Source organism: Sinohyriopsis cumingii, chromosome 1 (assembly GCF_028554795.1).
Source record: "Sinohyriopsis cumingii isolate HCF-2022 chromosome 1, ASM2855479v2, whole genome shotgun sequence".
NCBI lineage: Eukaryota > Metazoa > Mollusca > Bivalvia > Unionida > Unionidae > Sinohyriopsis > Sinohyriopsis cumingii.
The window spans coordinates 122,746,560-122,771,021 of NC_142961.1; the positions used below are offsets into that span (position 1 = coordinate 122,746,560).

Genomic DNA, 24,462 nt, shown 5'->3' on the forward strand with positions numbered 1-24,462 from the left:
TTCTTTCTGAAGATAAATATAAGGTAACAAGCGATACGAATTGCATCAGATATTACTTCTGAAAACCTGTGGGGGGGGGTGCACTTTGTAGTGCAAATATCGATAATGTAGTCAATAGTAACAAGAGATAATCTGCATGTCAGTAGCGCACATGGTATTATCTCAGAGCTATGCACGATACTAGATTAACAATTCCGTCCGACAATGACATAAGGACAGTGCAACTGCAGGAAGAGCAGTTGAACGAAGATAATGCTCAACTGACGTAGGAGATGACAATTATGATTGATCGAAATATCCTTCACGCAACAGTTGATTGCCTCCAAGAAACATATTATTTAAAAATTTTGCCACTTTGAAGGTAACTCGCCTAGACAGTGAGGTAAGAATTTATTTGAGCTTTTATTTTGTATACATATACCACCTTTGAATTTAGAGACATAACAAATGAACTTTAGATTATATGGTGTGTGTGTATATGTATGTGTGCGTGTGTGTGTGAGAGAGAGGGATAGAATTTATTTTCATGAGTTTTATCTCTTTTCCCAAGATAGGCAACATGGTGGTCAAGTACTAGGGAAACTACTAGCAAACTTTCTCACATACCCACGTTGTTAGAGCCGAGACTGTTTCACATAGACGGAAGTAAAATGTGTGAGTGATCTGTAAAAGCGAGAGTCGTATACCACTCTACCACCCGGGGCCAAACCCTTTTGCTGTTTGATAGGTGGAACTATGTAAAACCGGGTTACAGAGGAAACGGTATAAACATATGTCACTGCTTCTCTCCACGCACAATAGGCTACAATTTCACGTTTGTATTCAATACGGAAGATAATGTTTATTCAGTACTTTATGCGTCCGGCCCATATTATCAGATACAGATTTGCAAAAACAGGTTTATAAACGTATTTACGGAAGTGTTTCTGCAATAAATTTTGTCGAGATATTTACGTCATAAACGAGTGGGAGGAATCGGTATAAGGTGATAAATGTTTCATTTAATTGTCACTTGCAGTTACTCATTCTGTTTCTCTATTTTTCAATTCGACTAACTTGTTCTCTCAACTAAACCTCGACCGTTCATTTAGCATATAATTTATTTCTACTCTTCTTAGCTTGACATATTATAAACAGATTAGCGTTCCCTACCCGTTGACAGCCATTGCATGGATCCAGTTTTTGTCGTGTAAGGAATTTGCACAGTTAAAAATACTGTTTGAACCAAACACCGTGCTCTTTGACAGCTGGAATTAAATAAAGCTATATGATTAGTACTACAATGAATTTAACTTTAATTTAACTTTAAATTTAACTTTAAATTTAATTTAAATTTAAAGGACTAGAAAAATCTGAAGAGGAAGCCGGATTACCGAGGAACCAATTTAAAAATATTTCACTGCTTCTTTACATGCACAATGGGCTACAATTTCACGTTCGCACTCAAAACCGAACGGAATGTTTATTCAGTACTTTTACGCCTCCGGCCCATAATGTCAGGTACAGATTTATAAATGTATCCACTGAAGTGTTTCTGCACTGTATGTTGTCGCGATATTTCCGTCTTAAATCATTTTTGGAAGATCTAAAAGGTGCAAGTATATTTTAAAATGTAAATCTAATGTTAAATAGTTCTTAGTGTACAATTACGACTTGTATTGACTGTTATATACATTTTTTTGTAGAATCAGAATCAAATAGACGATGTCTGAACCTAGTGTTTCTGTCATCTTATTTCTTGAGCTAGCTATTCATGCATAGCCAAAACGATGAGAAAATAATTTTATTTGAAATCTTTGCTGGCCCAAGAGCGTCTGCTGGCATCATCATCCAGTTTCTTAAAAATAATATAATATTGGAAAGGATCCCACTTGTAGCATCAGAATAATTTTAGTCCAGTAGTTTTCACATCTGAACGTGTAAGTTTCACTCGGAGGGTATCGTTCACATTTCCCCGAGTCTCACATGATTAATCAGAGTATTTGGTACGTTAAGACATCTTTAACCAAATGTCTTCTGAATTAATTTTATTTCTGGTAAGTATTTACACCCAATGTTTCTAAACGGCAAGATAACATTGGTTTCACCATAGCATCAATCATTTTAAATGTATAAATATTTCCTGATAGCCCAAACTTCTTGCTACTGGTGTGAAAAGCAACTACATATTTGTATAAAATGACGCTGTTTCAATAGGCATTCCCTCTTAATACCAACACAAATACTTTTCAGAACGCCACCGTTTAAAAAGACAGTTGTTGTTGTCTTTGCTAGATTTATTTCCAGTCTTGTTTCAATACAAGATACATATATGGCATGAATTCGTTTTTATAGTAACATTGAAGTTCTAGCGCGATTAGCCACATACTATAATACAATAGGCGAAGATCTCTGAAATATTCTATGTGTTGAAAATAACCGTATCACAGTTAGATTGTAACGTTTGAACTAAATAATCAATAAAAGAGAAAAAATAATTCAGCTCTAAACATCCTTGTCTTTTTCAAACACTGCAATTTTAATATATGGTTTGTCCTCAAAATCAACAAATGAACAGTAAAACCCTCCACAATATTTACATATATACTTATAAACAATTGTATGTAAACTAAATATGTAATTACAGGTACTCTAGTGATTTATAAAGTCAACCTGAACTCATCTATAAAACTATTGCTTTCTGTCCATCTCCATCTATACAACCGTTTGTTGAAAATAGATGTGAATATTGAACACATTGTATTTATTAGAGAATGCCCCCTGTAATTGCTTGGGTCATTCCGAAATATTGGACATATTCTTTATAAGTTTGGACCATTCATTAGGAAATTCATTCTTTTCAAAGCTTTTATTAAAAAGCACAGTACGAAATGAACTAATGCAGGACAAAGTCAACTGGTAACAAATGACCGGAATCTTTTCGGGACCTGGAGTTTTATATTTCAGAGCCAGCAAACTATCAATAATTTCTTGACGTTTATTCAATTCGAAATTGTCATTCTCATTTCTTGCAGTACAATCATCCTCATCCGTATGTACATCTATTGCAGACGTTATTAATTAACTAAAATAGTCAAACCAGTCACTCTTTGTTACTTTTTATTCACTTACACATACCATGTTCCAGTCTTTTCCCTTCACCACTTACCATACGTTTTTGTGTCATTTTCTAACTTTACAAGTTGACTTCTCCTTGTCTTTTCATATAAAGACGTGTTTTTTTTTCTTCTTCAATTTACACACTCTTTTAAATGGTTTATACTCTGAACGTATGCGTCTAGATTACAAATTTGACTTGTTATCTTGTGTTACGTGTTTATGCTTCAATAAACAGTAACAAAGAATGAGTGAAAACAACAAGCATTGAAAAATTTAATAAAATAATTTATGTCTGGAACGACAATGGAAAAATGGAAAAAAGAACATACGGTTTTAATAAATCAAATCCTGAAATAATCCAAGAATAATCCACGAATTAAATTTTATAAGTCCTAGTAAAGTAATGTTCAAATGAATTCAAATTCGAGTCCCGACGAAAAATCCAAAATGGAAGGCGATGACGTATATTGTAGCCTTTATATTACGGATGTATCTACAGTTCTTTTTTGATCCACAAACAGTATAACGGTGTTTGAATTTCCGAATAAAATTTAAATAAATGTTTTTGTCCAAGTCTTCTGTATGAGGACTCAAATATTCCCAGAGAAACGAATTAATCTTTTAGAATCCAAATAGTCTGAAGAAAATTTAAAATATAACTCAACTGGTCACAAGAGAAAAACAAAACATCTTACGTGCCAGTGTTTAGAAGCCCGACTGACTAATTCCTCTATAGACAAAGGTTATACAGTAACTTGAGACCTAAAACAGATTCAGCGATGACGATCATCCCTCCAGAATTTCGAGAACAGCGTAGAAGTATTTACGTGTAAAGTCACGTAGTCCCAGTCAACTTTGATTTCACTATTATCATTCACACATTAAGAATGAATTAAACAATAAAGATGTTGTTTGCTTGATTCTCAATCAAAGTCAGGAACTAGGTCAGCAAAAAGATACAAAGTTCTATTTTTAGGTGTTTTAAACTAATCAGTCAGGCCAAACTAATTTCTGGAAAATATCAAATTCCTAGTAAACAAAATTACATTACTTTGACATGTAATGAAATTTTAAAATAATTTAAAACTTACATAGAGACAATTACATTAAATCAAATATAAATTATATCAAATATACACAACACTTCCCCCATAAAGAAATAGAAAGATTTATATGATAAAATTCACTTTTAACTATAGATTAGTTATACATGAGGTTAAAAAGAACTCTTATAAATTATGAAAAGTGCACCTGAAATAATACTTTTCTATACATGGGAAAGTGCATCTGCTATTAAATTATCATTTCCCTTGATGTGTCTGATATCAATATCATATTACTGTACCAACAAACACATCCATAGTAGTCTTTGATTTTTATTTTTCATCTTGCTGATGAAAGTATGGGGTTTGCGGTAAATAAACAGAATAATCGAAGAAGGAGCTGAACTAATGTAAACTTCAAAATGTTGTAATGCCAATATCAAAGCCAAACATCCCTTCTCGATTGTTGAATAATTTATTTGGTGCTTAGATAATTTCTTAGAAAAATAGCACACTGGATGATCAATACCATTTTCATCTTCTTGAATCAAAACTGCTCCAACCCCAACATCACTCACATCAATTTAAATGATTGGCTGAAATTTGGAGCTGTATGAACAGGTGCGCTTTTAACTTATCAAAAGCCTCCTGACATGTTCAGTCCAAAGGAACTTGTTTTGCTTACTCAATAAATTTTTCAGGGGTTCAGCAATTATAGAAAAATTGGAACAAAGGTCTTGATAGTATCAGGCCATACCTAAATATGGCATCAGCTGGGTTTTATTTACAGGCACAGGGAATTCAGAGATAGCCCTGAAGGTCCTCAAAAACATCTGTAATTTCAGGTAAAATAAACACATTTTTGGTTTACCTATAAATGTCATACAAAATACTTTTTTTTCAAAAGACTTTTGTGAAGTGCATATGTTAACATGGTTTGCGTTACTTCAAAAGGAAACGTAAAGGTAGGCACAAACATACTGGTTGCTTCTGGAAAAGACATCCTGCAATTGAACTGGTCGTATATCTGGCCATAGAACGCTCTTGTTTCTTCTTATCATATATATATATATATATATATATATATATATATATATATATATATATATATATATATATATATATATATATATATATATATATATATATATGTATGTATGTATATATATAATTGAAACATCCACTAGACGTAATATTTATATTTGTGGTGTGCTTAATCTTCTTCCCATAATGAATCTTCTTCTTGATCTCTTTACTCAATGGTCAGTTCCACTACGTTGTCCATCTTAAGCTGTCTTTATATTTATGAATGATGTGTTGTAGTAATAATTTCAGACACTGTCATTACTGTAAAGTTTTCTATTTAATTTAATTAAGAAATTACTAACCATAACGAGGATACAGCTTATGCACGTCTACGTAGGTAATATCATTAAATGTACCTGTAAAGTTTACTAAGTTAAACAAAGGAAACAACCGACAGCCGTTTCTGAAAAATTTAACGTGTTTTCTTTTGGCCATGGCGAAAGTTCTTGGCACAACGTAAATGCAATAATAAAACATCCTGAGGAGATTTTTAAGGGACCCACTATACTCTCGGAAAGAAAAATACGTTTGGGTCCAAGCTGTTTGCCTTGTGTCTCATGGAGTCATCGTATCTTATCCGATTGTAATCAGGTCATGTAATACTAATAATACCTGTCCCAATATTTTAATCTTCTCTTAAGACTTTTTATATCCTCTCGGTATGAGTCATGAATGACAGAAAATCGATATGACCCTATCCATGCTTGACGTAGGAATCAACCATGTCATTCAGGTCTGGCAGTTGTATTTTTGATCTAGTGGCTTCAAATAAAGTAAGGACGTACACATATGTGATAAATAGTAACAATAGTAACCAATAGTAACAGCAAGAACTATTTAGTATCGAAGTACATGAAAGCAAAACCATTTTATGTGCTTTTTAAAAATGTAACGTATGAAGATGATATAAAAACGCATGTACGGGATAGCAATAGGTGATATTTAGAGTGTTCTTATGACATGATAATTTTCTTTTCTTCCTTGGCAGTAATACGTTTCTATACAGAACAGCTAAAACGTATGCCACAATTTTACTGCGATCAGTAAAGTCAAAATTACAAAAAGAAAGTAGGAAATATATTTCCTTTGGAAAAATGTATTTGTTAGTGTCGCATGTAAAACATACAATGATGATACAAATATATCTTAACAGTGAGAAATGTTTTCTGAAAAAAGCCTGGAAAAATAAACTCAAATTTAGAAAGGCAGATCATATACACGATGATATCAGAAAATTATTTAAAGAGTGAGAATTGGAAATGGTGAAAGCTTTTTGTAACTAAAATGCTTAATGGATTTTTGTTGGAAAAGCGGATGCTATTGATTAAAACAAAACTTAATAGGTGTCTGAAATGGAAACGTTTAACACAATTATGAATACTAGAATGTAGAAGTTTGTCACTCAGTACGAATCCTGAAAATCGGATGATGTTTTACGAAAGCTAATTAATTGATACAGTAACAATCATCATGTATCAATTGATACGATGCAGCAAAAGTTAGCATGGAAGAAAACAGATCAAAATTATGGATCAATTTAGTCGGTTATTTGACCATTGGTACATTGGTAGTTCATAAATTCAGAATTGGTGAAACAGAGTTTCAAAATATGAAACAATGCTTACAAAGGCTTTATTTCTAACTTGATTGAGGAAATATGCAAATATCTAATTTCGTGCAAACAATTTTAATTGATAAGCGAGGTTAGAATCTGGAATATTTAAGGTATAGGATATAGAGGGCATCTTTTACCAATAATAGCTATTCTATACGACAAAAAAATGCATATTTCAAAATTGCAATTGCAAAATGACAAAGGCACCAAGTCATTTGTACTTAAAAAGGTATATGTCGTTCATTTGAGGAACACAAAACTTTGCATACAGTTAAGTTTAAAACTATGGGAGATACAAAGAGTTGTTAAATTTAATAAACAACTATGGTTTAAATGTTACACTTAACGTAATACAAATTCGAGACATTATTCGAAATTCAAATACCTTTGAGACAGACTTCTTTAAACAAATTAGTTACTCTGTCATTGTGTTTCGTGAAAGTAGCAGTCAGATGTGTACACGTGACGATACATTTTTCAAATACCAAAAACGAATTATCTGCAGGTGGAATAATTATTTGCAAACAAATGAAAAACTATGATGATAAAGTAAGACTGTGAACGATTGACACAAATTCACTCTGTATCCTTAGTCAGAAAGTAAACATTTACAGTGATATAAATGACAACATCAAGTTTTGTGACACTCACTAGTGACTACTAGAAATGAGTGAAGAAATAATAGAGTATTTACAGGTTTGGTGGTCCATAATTGGTTAATAATGCAAATTAAAATTTTAGGAAAAATATCTTTTGAGAGCTTATCCTATATGTAATGTAAAAAAAATATTGACAAATTTCTACTGATGCAATGTTAGTAGTTTTACAGGCTTGACTTAGGAGTACTCAGTAATGAAAGTAGCACCTGATTCATTTGGTGCACAATCAATAACACGTGTTTCATGCACATGTAGATTTAAAAAATGCCACGGGTCATATGGTGTTTTCCACACAGAAGCTTGCACCAAGGATAGTTGTGCATGGAGAAATGTAAGTCTGATCATCAGCACCCAGCAATTTTAAGTTATTGAATTTTGAATATGGTGTTTCCATATGTTTACTATGGGAGTTGAATTAGTACCGTGACTCCTACACTGCAATACAGTCATCCACTACAGCGAGGTCAACGATCAGATTAATGTCCGACATTACCACAGGGTTTATCCAGTACATATTGTCCATCATTACAGAAGGGTACATAATTATTTTAACCCTGAAGATAAGCTTGCAGATAAGGTCAAATGTTGAATCAAGATTAACAGTTACAGCGAAAACTACTGAAAGACCTAGTTTAACAATTGTTTTGTTCAAAACGGTTGCATTGGCATTACTCTTAAGCCAATAGTGATTAAAATTAAACCGTCTATTATTGTAACTGCTTAACGGCATTCAAAATCAAATTAAACGCTACAGTAAGAGGAGGGATTAGACTAAGATTACTTATTACAGCCAAGGCCATCTCTCATGACAAGGTCAGTCATTATTGTGATTTTGTGGATAACTATTCGAGTAAGGTTGACCACTACAGTCAAACTTTTACATTAATAAAGACCCTTAATGAAATGGGTGACCAAACTGATTAATACAGAAATGTCGCCAATTTGTCTCTTTAAAGTGGAAATTTTAATTTTTTTTAGAGATCTCTGATCTAGGTAGCGAAAATAAATCTTGTGAAATTTAGCTGAATCAGCTATGACCAATATCTGGACTCGAACCCTATTCGGTTTAACATGTCTTCTTACACTCAAAGTGCAAAAGAATTAGCTTTCAAGGGTTTAGTTACACCTATTGAAGGATATGCTTGTACAGTTTGGGACCCTCGTTCCCAGGTAATACAGGATAAAATTAAAAACTCCAAAAGGAAGTAACCATGTTTGTTATATCCAGCTAGGACTATACCTCAGGAAGTATTGAATAATTCCTCTTGGAAAGCATTAAATCAGCAAAGAAATGAAATACATTAACATTATTTTACAAACTTTTAATAAAACGAGATCAAAACCCCCGTCTCCAATTAGATCAGACCAAACGAATCAATAGAAACCAGCTCCAAAATACCTACTTGATGACCTGTATACGTGCGGATAGTTACATGATCTTTTCTCCAGGATAATCAAAGATTGGTATTTACTGATGCAAATATTATACACAAAACCAAATTGATAACTTTTCAAAATTAGTACAGATACATTTTTCTCTAAAATACGTCTTTTGTGAATGTCGACACTGCGCAGTGCAACCATGCTATTGTAAGATGTAGCTCCAAACTATTCAATATCAACCTGAATGTTATGATGACGGGGAAGACGGACAGGACACCATTTGAGAAAACTGCATTGCAAAAAATAAAATATTCATTATAACAAACAATGTATTGCCCTTGTTTGGGAGAGACATGAAGACTGATCGCTCATATTAAGACATGAGGGCAAAGCACTCTGCAATCGCTATTAGGTCGACAATGTTGCAACTCCAAATCCCAAAGGTTTTTGTCTGTAAAGTAATCTCCAATTTGATAATCTATTAGTTTCGTAAATTGTTGATTCGCAAATCACAAATCACACAAATCATCCCCCCAAAAATATGTTTGTTTACGTAGGAGTGGGTAGTAGAGGAGAAGAGGAGAATGTATTCGAGATTGTTGAAATTAATGGGGGGAGAGATTAAGCTATAACGCGAATTGGCTAGAGATTTGTACCATTTTGTTCGTTTAATTTTTCAAATACGCTTTAATTGACACTCCTTTATTTATTTATGAATACTGTTAGGTTTATTCGTAGTCACTGTCCATGGTTACAATACTAGCCAATGCATCTAATTAGAAAAAACTTTTATTTTTATTCCTAGACAGTTTTCTTTGGTACGCACACTTACTAAATGCTGGAAAAGACCGAATCCGTTTCTGATCAAAGTAACTATAAAATAAATTAAATAAATTATTCGATTTATGTTGAAGTAGAGGTCGATTCTATTTTATGGATTTAACCTCAGACGTGTCCAGTGATCACGTTAGCTGTGAACTCCATTAAAGCCCCTTGCTCTTCGTCAGACTGTTCGACCGTGATTCCTTGATGGAATATCTGTCTGAAATGCTTGTTGCATGTTTTCAGGGGCATTGCTCAGCTAAATTCCATGCAATAATAGTAGTATATGGGGTGAGATTAGCGACAATAGGAATTAGCATTACAGACCCCACCTGGGTAAGACTAGCGACAATGGAAATTTAATATTAACCACCCTGGGTAAGATTAGCGACAATGGAAATTTAACATGGGCAAAAAACCCTGGGTAAGATTAGCGACAATGGAATTTAACATTGGAAGAAAAAGACGTTTGGGTCTGTCTAGGGACAAGGGGAATTGAACATGGGGAATAGAGTTTGGGTCTGTCTAGTGACAAGGGGAATTGAACATGGGAATAGAGTTTGGGCTTGTCTAGGGACAATGGGAATTGAACATGGGAATAGAGTTTGGGCTTGTCTAGGGACAATGGGAATTGAACATGGGGAATAGAGTTTGGGTTTGTCTAGGGACAAGGGGAATTGAACATGTTAGAAAAAACTACTTTAGGGACAAGGGGAATTGAACATGTGATTTTTTTTTTTAAAAATTTTAAAAAAGGGGTAGGCAATGGAATGTCAATCTCTTTTCGAGAAATGTGGGTGGCCCTGAAAAGGGCCTTTGGGTTTCTTCTTCTTCTAATTTCTTCTATTTCTCCACCAGCTTCTTATTTTCTGTCCTACACTTTTTCTCTTCTTTTCTTTCTTTTCTTCCTCCTTTATCTCTTCTTTCTGTTTCTCCTCCTCTTCTTTCTTCCTGTTCTCATTTTCTTCTTCTTTTTTAATTTTTTCATTCCATTTTCTCATCCTTATCCTTTCCTCTTCATCCTCCTTCTCCTCCTTTATTTCTTTCATTACATCACTTATCATGTCCTTTACTTTTTCTTAAATTGTTGATCTCCATCTTCATTCGATGGGGACTATAAGAATAGTGATCCTCGTTTAGTCTCACTAGCATTTGTTCCATCATGCCCAAATTGTCCAGGGCGTCTTGCAATGTTTGCAATTTATCGAGGTGGTTTGAAGCCATCTTCTCTGTAGAATGGTTTGAACGACGAATACTGTGGGTTCTTATACGAAAAGCGCGGACGTGATGGAAAACATCCCCCTAAGACATAAAATTGAGATTACCTAGATCATGACCAAACAACGCGCGGACGTGAAGGAAAACATCCCCCTACTTTTCTCATTTCATATAATATACTATTCACATAAGAGAATCAGCAATAAACTAACCCCAAACCTACTATCCACACAATCTTACGTGATCGGTTACAAAACCCAAACTATACTCTCCACATACGCTAATAAACAATAAACAAACCCCAAATCTACTATTTACACACGCAAATCATTAAAACAAAATCCATAATCTACTATCCACACAATCGTACGTGAGCGGTTACAAAACCCAAACTATACTCTCCACATACGCTAAGAAACAATAAACAAATCCATAATCTACTATCCACACAATCGTACGTGAGTGGTTACAAAACCCAAACTATACTCTCCACATACGCTAAGAAACAATAAACAAATCCATAATCTACTATCCACACAATCGTACGTGAGCGGTTACAAAACCCAAACTATACTCTCCACATACGCTAAGAAACAATAAACAAATCCATAATCTACTATTCACACAAACGTACGTGAGCACTTACAAACACAAACACACAAACACAAACACACAAACACAAACACACAAACACACAAACACATACACTCACACTATGAAAAAGAGTCAGTGTTTATATTCACACTACTCTACCTACACACATTGGCAAATCGATTGTTATTTCTTTTCTAGAGTATTGGGTAGCCCTGAAAAGGGCTGATGGTTTTTAACTAGAGATGCACCTATCTAATGCTGGCACCTTCCTGGCCTGGCGCCACACACACATCTTCTTCCCCAGTCTCTTTTCACTCTTTTTTGGGGAAGAGCAGAGGCGGGATATGTGGCTTCAGAATCCCAATTTTCTGTCTCTGGGATTCTGAAATTTCTTCTCTCCTTTTCCTCCTCTTCTTTTTATCTTCTTTCCTCCTCCTCTCTCATCCTTCCCTCTTCGACAATGGCCTCCGCGGCCAGTTCGTTCAACAGGCGTCTGGCATATTCCAGGTGCATCTGGAGTTCTAGAAGATTTACAGTTCTGGTATTCATTCTCTTCATCAATCAACAAGGCTAGCTAGACTGCCCAGCGAGTTTCAATTTATACTGAAAGCGCGGACGTAATGGAAAACATCCCACTATAAACATAAAATTGATCTTACCTAGATCATGACCAAAACAACGCGCGGACCTAAAAGAAACACTCACTCACTTTTTTATACTACCCATTACTATCCTAAAAAAATTTCGTTAATCACTTCAATATACTATCCACATACGCAAAGCAATCCAATCAAACCCCCAAATCTACTCTCCCCACACCTCAAACAGCCAAAAACATGATCTTAATCTACTATTCACACCAACGTACGTGAGCACTTACAAACACACAATCCTATACACAAACACATACCCTCTCACTATAAAAAAAGAGTAAGTGTTTATATTCACACTACTCTACCTACACACATTGGCAAATCGATTGTTATTTCTTTTCTAGAGTATTGGGGTAGCCCTGAAAAGGGCTGGTTTTTTTTTTTGTTTTTTTGTTTGCTATGGCAATCTTTTAGTTTCTAAGAATGCGACGTCCTCTGAGGATAGACTTTCTGACGATAGGTCTGCTTCTTCGGAAAGAGAAGAAGAACTCTTTGGTGTCGATACGACAATCGACAAAGCCTCTCTCAGGTTCAGGTTCCTGCTGCTGCTGCTGCTGTTGTTGTTGTTGTTGTTGCTGTTGCTGCTGTCTCTGAAGTCTGTACTTCTCTGTCCATTCTTCTTTCTCCCTGTTCACTTCTTCTCTGAAGAGCTCTTCTATCAGGTCTTCAGTGACTTTTAGCATTCTCACTTTCTCTATTTCTTCTGGCTTCGGTATCAGACTGTGTCTGACCCTGTGCAAATTCACGTAGGCTTCGTTTAGCTTAGCTAGTTTGGAGCACATCTTCGTAGGAGGATGAGTCGACAATGGATGGTTAGACTGGAAACTGCCCCGGTTCTTAAAGTCAAAGCGCGGACGTGAAGGAAAACATCCCTTCACGGTTTTTTCGAGCCGCAACGTTCAATGAGTGTCATGAGAGGGATAGTAAGAAGTCAAAGAGCATAAATCAACATTCCTATAGCCAGCAAACCACAAAGGCATTTTTTTTCAAAACACAACATTTTTATTCAAATCACTTAACACTAACAATTCACAATTTTTTTTCAACAATGATCATTCAATTTAACAATAAACATTTTTTCAACAATAATCATTCAATTCAATAACAAACATTTTTTCACACTCTTTTAGGTAGACAACATGGTGAATGAAATTGAGATTTCCACTGTTGCAAGTCATTGAGTCATGGATGGACACTACGTTTCCTAGTTGAAGACAACAAAATAAGCATACTAGTCACAAAATCAACGATTTACTTTCTCATCTTTTCTAGAAAAATCACGATCAAAATAAGTCACTAAATGTTCTTTTGCTGATAATAAGTGATCAATTTCGATCTCGACTTTCTCTTTGAATTTGTCAATGAGGGCTTTGATGTAATGGATTTCTTGATTCGTTAATGGAGGACAGAAATGTTCACGCAAGTCTTTATACCACCAACGTAACACGTCTTTTTTAAACAGACTCCAAGCTTCGTCCAGATATTCGTTGAATTTTTCTTCTTGACTGATGTTTTGACATCCATAGTAATCATGCTTCATCCATATCGTAACTGTGTCTGCCAGGTATGTAGCACAGTAGGAGACCAATTGCTGTTCTTGTTCTGGACATCTCGACTTGATCATGATGTCCTTTTCGTCTTTGTCTTGGGATTCTCCTTCCACGGTCTCCTCACATTTCATGTCTAAAGTTTTTCCACTAGGCAAAGAGGGATAACAGTCTTCCATGGCTTCTAATAGTCTAGAATGACTTCTCTCAAACTGTTGATTTCTATGGTATTGTCGAATTCTGCATACAGGAGGACGTTCACTGTGTGATCTGGAGGTGGATTTGCAAACTGAAGTTCCACACGAATCTGGCCCGATTTTATAGGGTGGAAATGTCCCTCATCGCTGCCTTGGTCTGGAGTGAAATCAAAACCCCACAAAGCATAGCCTCCTGCATAATCGTCGTACGAAATACCGTGACTGGTGTTGGTTCCTAACTGTCCCGTGGCTTCGTACAGGGACAAGTACGATCTCAATTCTTTGCGACACCAAAGTTGGGCTCAAAGGGTCGGGTACACAAGGTCTTGCCGTCGCGACTGACTTCGATCTTGGACACATTGTAATGTTGAAACTCAAAAGGATTTTGATCGTGGGTTCCGTTGAAGGCTGAATTCCTGACGATACCAACAATCAAACGCTTGGGTAACTGTCCTTGGAACAGATGATCTTCGATCATAGATCGCTGTCCAGCGGCAATGGTGAACGTTTTCACTTCTACGCGTCGTATCGGATACTTGGCGGTCGTTCTGCTCAACGTCTGACTGACGTCGTTTCCCACTTTAGGTAACACTTCCACACGACGCACGTAAAGTCGGGCTTCTTGAATGATAGTTTTGTATTCGTTGGCATGGGCCATCAAATGGAAAGCGGCACTGCTACGATTCAGTCTCAGACGGATATCCACCCCGTTCAGCAAATACTTTTCTTGTAACCACATGTCCAAATGCAAACGATCCATCAGTTCTAAACTTCGCCCTTGCAGAATTTTCTTACGACGGTCGTTAAAACCCACATTGTGAGGATTGTCATCTTCTGTCAGGACTGTGTCGCTAAACGTGCCTACACCTGCCGTGTCAGGTTTCCATACCATGCGAGCATCCAGATGAGTATTCTTGGCTTCTTTTCCGTACGTCAAGAGATTTTCCAAGTAGGCACGATATGGGTAAGTATCCATGCTGCTGCTGACCAGTTTGTTATTCAAGTACAAGTCCACTTCGCTGAACAAGGAATGCATGAAATTGTTGACAGGATCTACTCTAGCATCGCCTCCTGGATTGGTGTTTTCCGTTTTGATCACTTTCACTTTCAAATACAGGTAACTGCTATTCAGATCGATGTAATCTTCGGGCTGTCCTTTGATTTCAAACTCGATGGGAGCGGAATCCGTCAAAGAGGAGACGGGATGAAATTCCACCGATTGGGATTCTTGCATTGTCATCATGGTAGGGGGCATGGCAAACAGATCCAGTTCCGACTTGGAACAAGCACAAGACTCTCGGTGCATCATTTTGTTCTGTGTCTCAATAATCGAAAACGTCTAAGTCTCGAACGGTTCTTATTTTCTTTGTCTTTCTCGCTTTAGACGTGTGAAGTCTGGTGAAAGGGTGTTTTCTTCGTCGTCTCTTTCTGCCTTGTCCTTGCTGAATGCTTGACTCGGTAGCGTGCAGGGCATTTATAGGTGTTTCGCGTCGGTCCAAAAGGTCTTTGCCCGTTTGCAGCAAGACATTTTTGCCTGCCCTCATGAAGGCTTCTTTAGGGTTTTGTTTGTCGATGATGACATTTTGGAGAAATTCTTTGCCTTGCGTCAGTGCCACATCTTTCAAGGCGTGCAATCCGCGTGTCACCATCGGTTTCAACACCGGGGCCACCGAACGAAAAGCCGATTTTAACATATCTCCTAAACCGTGTCCTCGCTGTCGAGCAACGCCACGGTACACTGGATACATGACTTACGAGTCGTGAGAGAACCGTTTTCGAAAATGGAGTTTCACCGTGACTTTTCCTTTGGTGAATGAAATATTTTGTCCCAGATCTCCTTTTATAGCAATGTTGACCGTGTCCAAATACGACTTGCTGACAGGCAAATAGTGAGGTTGGACAAATTCGCAGTGAACGTTATAAGTGTTTCCACCTTCCTCGTCAGTGACCGTGGCAGAATCCACTTTGAAAGGAATGACACGCAGTAACGGCACAGAGGTGTGTCCCACCACGTTGTACTCCACCACATCGGAGTACACGAACATCAATTCAGTCCTTGATTCAGTTCTACCGGGGCACGAAATAACTTGCTAAAAGTCTCGTTGTAGTAAACGATTGGTAATTCGTTTTTCTTGTGCATGACTATTCTCATGTCCATGTCTCCGCCCAACATGTCAAACAATTCAGGACAAAATAAAATGGACAGGATTTTACTCCCGTCAAATTTCATCGAGAAGCGACGAGCTGTTTTGTGGTATTCCATGGTGACACTTTTTTTGACACTCTCCAAAGCTTTCAGAAACACGACATTAAATCTGGAGGCTATGGTGCTAACCAAATGTTGACCACTAAAATAATAGCCTGGAGGAATAAACAAGTGATAGGTGGTGTACTTTTGATTTTTTGTGCCAGGGGTTTTCTTGTCATATTTGCCATAGGTATCCAAGTACTGTTGCAATTGTTCGTCATGAACCTCTACATCAAAAACATTTTGATTGGGAAGGACATTGAGAACTTGGGGCGGGTGAGTGATTTCTACTAAAGCCACTTCCCAATGGGCTTCGTGATCTAAGGGGATGGTCTGAGGTAATTTGGCCGTGTAACAGCACAACGTGTTGTTGGGAAACACCTCCATGGAACTGTCACTGGGTAAGGTTAAGTAAAATTGGTTTTGGTGACTCATAATTCCAGAGCTCTGTGGCTGTCCGAGGGGTTACTGAACGTCAGAGGCGTGTCTCCGCCCAAAATGGGGTTCTGGTTGTTGTTGGAGTGGTGACTGGCATTGGCACTGGACACAAGGTTCCCGTGGTTCCCGTTGGAAGAGAATTTAAGGGAGGGATTGGGAAGCAGGTAACCGATGCAACTGCTCAATAAAATGGTCCACAATTGTTTGTCTCCTTGTTGCAAGCTCAAATTGGCAATGGCTGCCCCGATGACAGAATACACCACGAAGATTTTGCAGAAAAAGACGATTTGCGTTTTAGGTACACGTTCTCCACACCACACCCACAAGGGTTGTTTTTGTAAATCTTGCAGAGAAGAACTGGGTGAAGGAGTGGTCGACGTAGCTGCGTCTGTGTGAAAGGGCATGATGGTCACTTCTTTTTATAGTCGATGACTTGCGAAGCGTCGATCCAAGAATCAAAACTGGGTGGATATCCTTTCCAACGTACTTTGACTTCTTTGACACGTCGTTTGCCCACGTTACGGGTTCTGCGTTCGAGAATGCTTTCGATGTCGTACACGTCGTCTTCTTTTTTGGTGACACGTTGTAACTCGGGCAAATAAAACGTTCCTTTGAGCACTTCTCCGTTCATGTCTTCCAATTTATAGACGGTAGGATGACGGCCATGCACTCGTCCAGTGACACGAAACAATTCGGTGGTCCAGTTAGGTAAGTAACTTTTGTCGAAAGTGCGTTTGATTTTGCCAATGCGCACCCAATCTCCTACGGCCAAGTCTCCACTTTTCTTGGGGACAGCCCTCGTCGGGGACGTACCAAACAGGCGCTCAAACACCAGCACTTCGTTGTCGGGAGTCACTTCTTGCGGAGCACGTCCAATGCTTCGATGGTAAGATTGGTTGTACGCTTGCACCAGGTGCGGTAAGATGTCGATGTACTTCAGATTGTGGTGATGCGTAAAATATTTCCACATGCGTTCTTTCAAAGTGCGTTGGAAACGTTCCACGATGCTAGCTTTGGTTTCGGGATTCTCAGTGGTAAAAAAATGAATGTTACGTTTCTTTAATTCTTTTTGGAAAGATTGGTTCAGAAATTCGGTGCCTTTGTCCGTTTGCCATCGAAGAGGGTAACGACCACTTTGTTTCAACACCCGTTGCAGGGCTCGCACTAACTCGCTGCTCGATTTGGAAGTCAAGGGCACGACCCAGGCAAATTTGGAAAAGACGTCGATGACACAAAACAAATATTTGTAGCCACGACTGTAGCTGGCCAAGTGAGAGACATCGGCTAAATCGGCTTGCCATTGATGATCGATGCATTCCACTCGGGTGCGACTTCTGGCAAACTTGCGTCGAATGGGTTTGTGTAAAGTGTAGGTAGCTTGTTCTTGTAACCATCGTTGCACTTGAGGTAAACGGAGACTTTTTACTCGAGTTTTGGCAGCACGATACAATATTTGAACTCCTGCGTAACCTGCAGGATGGGAGGGATCGTAGTAAATGCTGGTTAAGACTTTTTCCATTTTTTGTGTTTGTGTGTTAATAAGACACCCACTCTTGGAAGATGCTACTCTTTTTCTCTTGGGGTACTTTCTTGGATTACAATGCTTTGCGTGTGCGACCGGCAATAGGTGTTGAAGAGAAGGATGTCTGAGCGGGGGATATCGGTTCTTGTTTCACTTCTGTCTTCACTTTCTTTTTCTCTTGTGATGAAGAAGGGGTGACCATCATCTTTTTAATCCATCCAATTCTGGAGGTAGGCGGTGTTGTTAACTTGCGTACTTTTTCTGGTGGAGTTTGAAACCCTTCTTCTTCTTCTTCTCCTTTTTCTGTCTTGGTCACTAGTAGTGGTGGTGGTACTGGTGATGGTGCTGGACTTTTCATCAAGGTCTTAAAATCTTTCAGAGTGGGTAGAGCTCTTTCGTCTAAAGCTTTCTGGTGAAAGAGTTGCAGTCGTTGCAAGAGTTGACCGTACTTTTGCGATTTTTCTGTTTCGGACAAATCTTGGCGATCCATCAAGGACTGCAATTCGTGTTGTAACTGGGACATCTCGCTCAAATGGGGATTGGGAGGTAAATGCGGGGTGCGTTGTTCTTGCCACCGATGGTATTTCATCCATCGTTTGTAAGGCACTAAAGCTAGTTTTCGTCCTTCCATGGGGTTGTCAGGGGTCGATTCTGAGATCTTGGGACTTCCGAGGGCCTTTTTATCTTGTTCCCACCAGTCATCCCAACATGGTTCCCAAGACTCCTTTCAGTAAGGGACCTAACAACAGGGGTAAAATGCCACCACGTTGGACCAACATCTTCTTCTTTTGACGAAGGGGAATTTTCTTTTGAACCATTTGGCGAAGAACGTGACGATGTTTGCCTAAGCATTGTTTCTGGTGTTTGGACAAAGGGATCGTGCCTTTCATGACGTTCAAACAGCATTAGCACACGGTATCGATGACCTCTTTGGAGGCTGATTGAATGAGTTTTTTCGTAGAGGTGGAGAAGCTTTGGACAGGACAGATAACATGTCCCCATGTTTGACTAAACGAGGAGGCAGTCCTTTCCTTTTCTTTCCTTGGGGATGTTTAGAAGAGGGATGTTTTCTGGAGGGTGACATCTTTGAGTCTTCAGGAGCACCAAAAAAACACTGATACCCTACTTGGTCACACACCTTTTTTATACTGGAACGCGTCGCCACTGATTGTCTTTACGTCGTATCAATTTGACGACAGGCATGACACGTCGTGCAGGGGTACGCAACGGACTAAATCGAGCCAGTTCTTGCTTGGACAAATCCAGTAAACTTTGTAACATGCCCGATCTTTCTTGGACTTTGATTTTGGGAGAAGGTACTTTGTGAGCAGCAGCCACTGCCACTAAATTGGAGGGTCCTGCCACTGGGGAAGGTCTTCTTGGGGTCATCAACGGAGAAGTTCTTGATGTGATCAACGTCTCCAAGTACTCTTCAGTTCTTGGTGTCATCAACGGAGAAGTGGATGAACTTGAGGCTGCCGGAGACACGGTCACCGCCGTGGCAGGTCGTGGTTTGCGAGTGTAAAGTTGCGTCCTGGCCGAAGTGCCTCTCTTGCGACTAGTTTTCTTCTGTGGACTTTTCTTTTTCTGGGGGCTTCTTTTCTTTTTTCGGGGTGGCGTCTGGTAAGAGGAGGGTCCCGCCACTGGAGAAGTTCTCCTTGGGGACCTGGTCCTTTTCTTCTTCTTGGAGCTTCGTTTGACTTTTTTCTTGGGGAAAAGTTTGGGGGCATTAGGATCCCATCTTAAGAGAGAGCGAATGATGACCCCTCCTAGAGTACCGCTCCCTCCAGGTTTCAAAATGATTTGTTTTTTGGTTTGAGTGTCGATGCGGGGATCGGCCAGTTGGGTCAAAGCGACTTTGTTTCGATCAAAAAAGCGTTTGGTTTGATGAGGAATCTGAATAATTCCTTGGAGTAATTGACGTGCCGTCACCGTGAACCATCGTAAGGCTTCTTTGAGACTAGCTTCTAAGACACGAGCTCGTGTTTGTGGATTTTTTTCTCGACTGATGCCATACAAGGCACGAATCAGTTTGACGGGAAGATGCGACTGAAGGGACGTCATGTTCAAAATGTGTGTGAGACAGACGAAAAGGGTCTGAGGTTTTTATAGATTTTTTTTGTGGAGTGAACTTAAGTCGAGGACGGAGACGTGTACAGGACAGGCCCTCCGTCTTGGCCCCAGTGGTGAAACAAGTGGGTACGAAATCGCAAATCATCGGGGGTCGTAGGTTTCAAATCGACGAGTAAATAGGCGTGTGGAGTTTGAGTGGCATCGTCGTACGCCTTAGTCAACCAAGGTGTCCCTAACTGTTTGGCTAAGACTTGCACTTGCGATTTATCTCGAGGGCTTTTAAACAAGACCACCTAATGCGCATTGAGACTGATGGTGCGATGGGCTTTACTTTGTTGAAACAAATTTTGGGTGATGTAAACGACACTGGCATTACGGTGATGCCCTTTGCGCGTGAACCACAGTTTAATTTCTTCTTCGTCTTCTCCTAACATGTCGTCAAAAATGACCAAATGGGTTTGACGGGAGTCAGAGACGATGCCGTCGTCTTCTTTAGGAATGCCTTCCACAAACACGATGGAATCGCCTTGACTTTCTAGCAAGAGGCTGTACGCCGATTGCCACTCTTTGTAGCACCACACGATCCGCTGAGGTGGTCGATCGATCAAATGATGTTTATGTTCGATCAAACGTTTGACGAATTCGGTTTTGCCTGAACCGCTAGGTCCGGCAATGAGCATGTTAAAGGGATGGCGAAGATACAAAGCCCCCCAACTGGCACGATCTAAATGTTCGTCGATGACTTTGACAGTGGAGGAAGAGGGCAGAGACAGCAGAGGTAGCCATAGTGTTAGGAATGTCACTTGTGACACAAAAACAAACAAGACGAGAGTTTATATACTTTTTTTTCAGAACACGTTTATTGAATGTTTTAAACATGAATACGAAAGACAAAAAATACATGAAAGCCAAAGGCTTAAGTACAAGGATAAAAGGCACATGATAACCATCAACGTGGAATAAACACAAGTGTCTGTACAACATGTTTTGGGTAATGTTCTGACCAGTTCTATAGGGGGTAAGGTCACACAAGTGTCCTCCCGAAAGGGTCTTTCAGGGATGTCCACGACAGTCCTGTCCTGGGTGACGGGTTCTTCTGGTACTGTCACTAACACAGGTTGAAAAGTCGCAAGACTCACAATCGCATTCCACTTCAGAAGCCCCACACTTGAATTGTGCCTTTCTAAACTTGTTTTGTGTTTCTCTGAAAGTATTCATCTTGTTCACTTGGTCTTGGTAGTCACAATGAACTATCGATCTTGCCTAGGGTTCCTTTTTATATACAGACCAATACCGACGTGTCCATACGGTAAGGTGAAATGATTGGGAAGTCGCACTCGCTTCTGGTACACGATTTGATAGACTTTTTCCAAGGGTCGACTGACGATGTGGTGAGTGGGTAAACGTACAATCTTGTTCGGTTGAAAGGTGGTCACTTTAAAGTGTTCATCCTATCCGGATTGCAAGGCTACTTTCAATACCCCAAAGTTGACCACACGACTGGTACGATAATTCAGGGTCAATCCTTTCACTTTGCACGTCGTGTGCACTTCTCCTTGTGGGTCCCGGTATTCGTAGCCGTAATTTTTTGGACCGCCACTGACGAAACTTAGAATCTTGTCGTCGGGATGCTCGTCTGTCCAGGCTCCTAAACGGTCTCCTTCGATGTCAGGGTTTTGTTGACTCGGGTGATGGATGTAAATGCAACTGTCCGTGTCAAAGTACAGGACACGTTCCCCTAACAGTTCTAAAGCTTCGTACAATTTTAAGCGAGCATGAGCTGTCACGTAAGCCGCAATGATGACATTTCCAAAGGGGCCGTCTTGTAGAAAGTCCAGATCTTCTTTGTAATTGACCAGTATCAAATCCTCGCGAACGACGTCCACGTGTTTCATGTATTTGGTTTTGTCGTGAATCATCTGGAAGTAGCGGGAAGGTTCTGTCAAATATTCCGTCTTGGGTAAACAAGGTCGTTGTGCCATTTTACCACACAAGCAGTATTTATCTTTGAATGTCTTTTCGTCTTCGGAAGTGTGACACCAGGAAGGATAGCCGCTGGCTTCTTGTTTCAGTTTCAAAAAGGCATCCACGTAGTCTGCGAAAATGCCTTTCTGATTGGGGTCACCTTTGTGGTATTGTTGTGTCTTGGGAAAGTGACAAATTTCGTACACTTCTAACATTTGGTATCCCATGTCCAGAGCTTTGAACAATTCTACGCTGACCCACGTCCCCGTCAAGGCCCGTTCTTCCTGGGTGTGCTGACAAGGTTGGTCTTGGTTGCACGTTTCGGCACAAGTACGGCACAAAGGAAACATCAGTTTGCCTTGGCAATGGTGAGGTAAGACGGGATGGTATAGGTTCGTGGGAGGCAAAACTTTACACTTGATCAAGCCTTCGTATTGTCGAATGTTTTTCAGGTCGATGTGTTCCGTCAGCAATTGCGGGTGCCCTACGGGAAAGCGACAATATTTGCACACGTAGGGATACAGCGAACACACGTCCAAGTATTTGATTTCTTCTCCTTTCTCTTCGTCGGCTTGGTACAGCAAACAGGTGGCATTGGTCCTTCCTCCGTACAAACTATCCCTCGGGTTCAGCGGGTCCATGAACTGGTAACTTTCCACGAGGCGTTTAAACTCGGGATCGGTTTTCAAACGGTGATCGTACTCGTGTTTCCACATTTCCACCACTTGGTATCCTTGCTGTTCTAACTTTAGGCGTCTCTGACAAGTGTCCTGGTACAAGTCTTCCATGGTTCGTTGTAAAAACTGATTTTTAGTGCTACGATCAGGGTAACAGACGGGACATCCGTGAAATAAGCAACCGTTAAACTCGTACACGATCTTGGGGTTTTCTAAGTCCCAGCCATCGACCGAATACGTTCCGATGGTCTTTTCACCTCCTTCGTTGCGGGCATGCTGAATCCATTTGTCTTCCTTGTCGCACAAGTAATGTAACCAACGTAGGGCTTTGACCGAGTACTGACGTTTGACATAGTGGGTCGTTTGAAGGCTGATGACAGCCACGGTGTTGTCAGGCATGAATCGTTGTCGATACACTAAGGAACACGCTTTGGCAATGGTGCAAGCTTCTTTCAAAGGATCGACCCCTCCGTGTTCCATGAACAGTTCTCGAAATTTTCCACAGCAACGCCGTAAAATGTCCACGTCGGAACGACAATACTTTAACATTTCTTCCTGAAAGTCAAAAGGGTCGGAGGCGTGAGCATGGTACCAAGCGTAGAAAACTTCTCGTTGTTCGGTACGCATGTTGTCGGGGTCGTAATAGTGAGCCTCAGGTAAATGGGGTAGAACGGCGTGTTGATTGGCTTCCGTATTGAAAAAGTGTGGAAAGTACCCTTTAGCCATTTCTGTCATTCCAAACGTTTTAGGCATTCGACTCAAAGGCATGGCCAAGTAACTCATCGAATCTTTAAACTGCACTTGTCCCACTTGCATGAAAATGATTTTGGCTCCGTTCAAAGTGACTTTAGGACGTTCGATGCCTTGTTCCGTATAATACCTCAAAAGAAACTGTCCATCGTATCCGGAGAAATTGTGAGCCATCACTGTGGCATGACGATGACAATCTAAGTAACGTTCGATGTCCTCTTGGCTCCACGTCTTGTCGATGGGGTCTAAGACCCATTGGGCAAAATCGGCTAACGTGTTCGGTCCTCGAAAGATTTTTTCCCGTCCTCCAGGAATCTTGCTGCAGTGAGGGCAATGACTGAAGATAGGTTCTTGAATGCACTTCTCGCACGCTCGATGAGCCACGCAGAAATTAGGAACGTGAATGCCAGTCTCTTGCATGCATTCGAAATCGAAAAAGATGAAATTGCCTTTCTTCTTGTGTCCATCCTCTTTCTCTGGTGGGGGTTGGTATTTTTGCACGTAGCATTGATGTTCCAAGTCCACGATGTGGTGACAAATGCGACATTTTTTTTTTCCTGAACATACGTGTGTCTTGGCACTGTTGGTACGTAGGCCTTGTCCACACGTAGGGCACAATCTCAGGAGTTGACAAGCACATTTCTGCTGTGAACCTTGCGTCTTCAGATGTTGTTGGTAACAGGCAGGGCTGACAAACGTGCGCAGACAAGCAGGACAATGTACTCTTTCTTGTCCTTCGCTCAGACAGGGTGGAGAGGCCAAACATCCTGAGCATTTCCATCCGCAATGTTTGTGTTGCTCTCGATTGTTATAGCCACAGTCACATTTCTCACAGTAATAACTGTATCCCAGGAATCCGGTGATAGTGGTAAT

The 24,462-nt window shown here is 39.6% G+C and overlaps 1 long non-coding RNA gene across 1 annotated transcript in view; it reads left to right on the top strand.

Moving 5' to 3' along the window:
* The first annotated feature begins 236 nt into the window (after positions 1-236).
* Positions 237-24,462, top strand: part of LOC149807783 (uncharacterized) — a 31,997-nt gene continuing 7,771 nt past the window's right edge. The window contains exon 1 of the long non-coding RNA XR_016416844.1: positions 237-382. This is a non-coding gene — a long non-coding RNA (uncharacterized LOC149807783). The remainder of the gene's footprint in view (positions 383-24,462) is intronic.